Raw genomic sequence first — 5,947 nt, forward strand, 5'->3', positions numbered from 1 at the left:
AATCCATGTTTTTGTTTTTAATGGTTTTACAGCGCTTGCAACACATTAAGGCCATATCAGCGCCAGTAGAAAAAAAGGAAAATGGGAGAGTAAAAAGTTCTAGAATTACAATTAAAGTACCCAATAAAAGGTAAGACAAAGGGGAATTGGTTTTTGTTTGTTTGTTGCTTTAGGTCTCTTCCAACACAATTGAGGTTATATGAGAGACCGCTGAAACAAAAACAAAAAACAAGCAATCTAACAAAAATAGTACAAATGTAAATCAAAATCATAACCTAAAGATATCATAAGCTAAATTATAAATAACCAAGAACAAACAGGCAGAAGATTTACAGAAAAAAAATATCCCCTGTCAAAAATACAATCACAAACCAAAGAAGCAGGATAGGCTAGTAAAGAGAAGAAGAAACGACATCACTATCGGATCGTACACCCATGCGAACATCATAGGTATATGATTCAAGGGTGATGCTCCCATCCAACCACCCGCGGGAATTGGTTCAGTTAGGAAACAGATGTAGATTCCAAGAGCACACTATCAAAGTACTTTGAGATTACCTAAAAGTCTCATCCAGCCACAATCACAGGTCCACACTAAGAGGAAAACACTCAGATGTTTACAAATCATATATGTAAATAAAACATAATACAGAGATGATTTACAAGACAAAAATATATCTCCCAAAACTAACTATACATTTGACTGTTTACCTCCCAGCTAGGGTATCCGGCCACGACAAAACCAAGTAATTTAATCTCAAGATAAAGACAGAAAGTATGTTGGAAAGAATATAAAGGAGGATAGAAGACACAGAAAGTGCCTCCCTGTCCACTATAGGAGGTCAGGAACCCCGCCCAGAAATTCATGTTTTACTCTCCACAAAGATTGTATAATGGAAGTTTTTGTTTTTTAAGGATTTTACGGCGCTTGCAACACATTTAGGTCATATCAGCGCCAGTAAAAAGGAAGAAAATGGGACAGTCCAAAGTTCTAAAATTACAATTAAAGCACCCAAGAGAGAGAGTAAGACAAAGGGGAATTGGGAACAAATAGGGATCAGATGTAGATTCCAAGAGCATACCATCAATGTACTTAGCCTGATATCACCCATAAGTCTCACCCAGACACAAGCACAAGATTCAACAAAGAGGAATACCCTCAAATGCTTACATTTCATTATACATTAAAAATAACAAATATAATAATACATAACAGAGAGATGATTTACAAGGAAAAAAATATCATCTCCCAAAACAATAACTATGCATTTGCCTGTTTCCCTCCCAGCCAAGGACTCCGGCCGGGGTCAGGACAAAACCAAGCAACCCCACACCAGGACAAAGACAGAAATCATGTTGGAAAACATATATAAGGGGATATGTTTTTGTTTTTAATGGTTTTATTGCGCTTGCAACACATTTAGGTTATATCAGCGCCAGTAAAAAAGAAGATGGGATAGTAAAAAGTTCTAGAATTACAAATAAAGCATCCAAGAAAAAGTAATAGGGGAACTGGGAACAAATAGGGATCAGATGTAGATTCCAAGAGCACACTATCAAAGTACACGTACTTTGTTTGAGACCACATATGTCTCATCCGGACACAAGCACAAAATCCAACAAAGAGGAATAGACTCAAATGCTTACATTATAAATTCAAAATAATAAACTACAAATACATAACAGAGAGATGATTTACAAGGAAAAAAAATATCATCTCCCAAAACAATAACTATGCATTTGACTGTTTCCCTCCCAGCTAGGACTCCGGCCAGGACAAAACCGAGTAATCTCATTCCAAGACAAAGACAGAAAGCATGTTGGAAAACAGATATAAGGGGATATAAGACAGTATGTACCCCCCTGCCCACTATGGGAGGTCAGGAACCCCACCCAGTTTAAGGGGATAGAAGACACGATAAGGACCTCCCTGCCCACTGTGGAGGTAGGGAACCCCACCCAGATAATGGAAGTGGTTTCGTTTATTATAAAAATTATAAATATCACTCATTAGAGCGTTTTATTCCTTCATGAACGGACACAAGCCGCATGGAAAAGACAATAAATGATATATGAATATGGGGATAGAACATGCAGCAATAACTTAAGACAGGTGTAAAACCTATCAGTCATAGAGAGGGCCATTGCTTCTCATCTTTAGGGGTAATTCGTTCGAGATTTTTTTTTTTTTTTAATCCGTCCCCAGGCGACCTGTCCGGATAATGGGGAAATCCGGACTGTGGACTTCCATAGAGAGATCTGACTGTATATAATAAGACACTGACTGTATATAATAAGACACACAAACAAAACAATCCAACCCAATACAAACAAAACACAAAGCAGTCAATTTGTATTCCAGTGATTTAATTTGTACAAATGAAACGGTTGCATCAAGCAAGAAATGGTAGAAAATGAGGGACATGTCAACGATGTGTAATAAATAAGAATAGTATTATAACTATAACATAACATAAGAGTAACTGTAACTGAAATATAATTGAAATATAATCTCGTCCGAGAATACAATGTATGTGTGTAATACATGACGGGGCGGCTTCTACCTTTGCTGTGCAAATTTGCAAATAATTAAACAACTTGCATATTCTTTTGGTGCTTTGATGAATCAGTTTAAAAATGAATTGTTCCTACTGTTTTAACTTTAAATGTAAACCTTAATAATTGAAGAAATCATAGCAAAAAATTATTCAGTTATTTTTAAAAATCCAGTCAACTATTAATCAAATTAATCAGTATTACAAATATCGACTCTCACTAGTTTTATTTTTTTGTTGTAAAAGATGGATTTTAGACACTGTACCTACTAAACCATCCATTTCTATAACAATATATACTGATGACAATGTTACTGTTATATTCAGTTTATAACAAAAAAAAAAACCCCAGAAAAAAACAAAAAAACAAACAAACAAGAGGTAATAGTAACAGTAGTATGACTACCACATTATAAATAATAATAATAATAATAATAATAATAATATTAAAAAATAAAATAAAATAGTAATAATTTAAGACGTCAGATTATCAAGGGTTAAATTTAATTAAAAATGTGTCTCTTTTTATAATAAGTACCATTAAAGTATTTTTGTAAATGACTTTTTTTTTTGTTTGTTGCTTTAGGTCTCTTCCAACACAATTGAGGTTATATGAGAGACCGCTGAAACAAAAAAACAAGCAATCTAACAAAAATAGTAAAAATGTAAATCAAAACCTAAAGATATCATAAGCTAAATTATAAATAACCAAGAACAAACAGGCAGAAGATTTACAGAAAAAAATATCCCGTGTCAAAAATACAATCACAAACCAAAGAAGCAGGATAGTCTAGTAAAGAGAAGAAGAAACGACATCACTATCGGATCGTACACCCATGCGAACATCATAGGTATATGATTCAAGGGTGATGCTCCCATCCAACTTTTAATCAAAGACAACAAAATAAGTGTCGATTAAGGGGTAAAGCGAAAGATTTCTTATACTCTTGCATTTTGGAATTTGAATTTGGTTCCCAATCCGCACTTGCAAGCTCGTGCAACGGTCGGGAATACATCCGGAATTCCCAAAAGCATGAGTGTAAGAATCATATAGTAATGATAATTTGTCACACTTATCTACGAAAAGTATAAAACAGCATACTCAACTTGACCAAATCATTCCCATCAAATTTTATGAAATTTTCCAATGTGTATGTGAAAATCGGCAGCTATTTCTCATGAATTTGATATTGCACTTATAGATTATTCTATAAAATGTTTTAGCAGTCAATTGACAAAACATATTTATTTTTAGTCAAATATTGATAAGAGTTAACCGATTTGTTTGCCTTAAAGTGCCTAAAATGTCTTATTATTATCTATTACTTACTACTAATGTCGACAATGTCAATGGACTAATTTGTTTAAAAATCCATTTATACCTGAAAATCCCTGATCCCATACTATTTCAATCATCACCCATTACAAAACTTGATAATGAAATGGTTGGGCTACCATCTGTAACCAGTGAAATAATCTTTGTTTTATTTAGGCCAAATCAATATAACGAGACAAACTAACCTTTAGATAGTAGAACTGACAACTGACACTTGATTTATAAAATCCAATTTATATCCCGGTTATTGCGGATTCGGATTAGATAGCCGTTATGGGGAATCTTGTACATTGCATGAAGCACTGTCCTTATACATAACTATTACCTTTGTCAACATTTGACAAGAATCTGGAACTTTATACATCATTGGCTAGTGCTATTCTCAACTTGGTATGAGTAGGAGAAAACATCATGAAGCGAGACTATGATAATTCAATTGGTGTAAATTGAAACATAAACCACGTTAGTCTGTTCAGTCAGATCAGGTTGGAATTGATTCAAGCCCCTGAGGTCTTAAGCCCTTTCTAGTTAACAGCTCTGCATCCAATCAATATATTCATTGGGCCAAAAATTTCAACTTGACTGCAGAGTTGAAGTGCCAATTATTGTCACAGTGAAGTAGTTATACTGGGCTGTTACTAAGATGTATGTCATTATGGTGAGATAAAAAAAAAATACTAATGATATATAAGGGAAAAAAAATCAGGACTTGGGCACTATGTCTGTATAGAAAGGATATCAATATAGCTGATGTCGACATAAGTGGGCTGCGCTGTAATAGAAATTAATAACTATATTCCCCCATAAGTGAAAGGATTAAAATATGAAGGGTACGCTCTTATCTCTTCTATTTGTTTGGAGAACAATATCATATCTTAGAACAATGACGTACAAATATGAAATTAAAATATATTTAACAGCTACGCATGTCTGTATTGCCCAGGTTGAAAAATGAATTATTCTAACAAAGCTATGGTAACTGTATATTTTTCCTCCCTCTCGGAAATTTGGCAAAACCATGGTAAACATCACTAATGATACATGAGGAGCAAAACATAGCTGTGTAAAATACGCCACCATGTACACAGACGTAATCTATACTTAAAAATATGGTTTGGATTATATAAAAGGCACAGTGAACCTCTGATTCAATAAGCTTGGATCCTACAAAACCTTGGGATTCAGTGAGAAAAATATAATAAATATTATTAGGAATTCTCCTTTCTCTTCCTTTCACTTACAAAGGTTAATAATGGTCAACTTTTAATAACTATGAGACCTTTTAGCAGGGCTGACACTCACTTATAAACAAAAAATCCCAAGAGGAGATATGATTTTCAGACAGAGATGTTTTAAAGGGTTTTACGGCGCTTGCAACACATCAAGGTCATATCAGCGCCAGTAAAAAGGAAGAAAATGGGATAGTAAAAAGTGCTAGAATTACAATTAAAGCACAAAAGAAGATAAGACAGAGGGGAATTGGTTCATCAAATAGGGAACAGATGTAGATTCCAAGAGCACACCGCCGAAGTACTTAGTTTGAGATCACCTAAAAGTTTCATCCAGACACAAGGACAGGCCCCAACTAAGAGGAATACACTCAAATGTTTGCCAATCATATAATATAATATGTTAACTAAACATAATACAATGCATAATACAGAGAGATGATTTACAAGGAAAAAAATATCATCTCCCAAAACTATAACTATACATTGACTGTTTCCCTCCCAGCCAAGGAACTCCAGCAAGGATCAGGACAAAACTAAGTAGTCTCATTCCAAGACAATGACAAGAAACAATTGGAAAACGGTTATGGGGGGGATAGAAGACGCAGCATGTACCTCCCTGCCCACTATGGGTCAGACAGAGCCATAACAAGACGAAATGTATTAGATACTTAACCTAGCTACTCGTACCATCAAGAAAAGACTACAGCAAATTACTGAACACCATCAGAGATTCCGATGAAAATCAAAACAACAATGTGTTTGTGGAAAACAAAAGTAACAAAGATGATACAGTTTGCAGAGAAATAACAATGAAGACATTACTA

The sequence above is a fragment of the Berghia stephanieae genome, chromosome 2 (assembly GCF_034508935.2).
Source record: "Berghia stephanieae isolate SIO BIC M18660-M18661 chromosome 2, UCSD_Bste_1.3, whole genome shotgun sequence".
In the NCBI taxonomy this organism is placed as follows: Eukaryota; Metazoa; Mollusca; class Gastropoda; order Nudibranchia; family Aeolidiidae; genus Berghia; species Berghia stephanieae.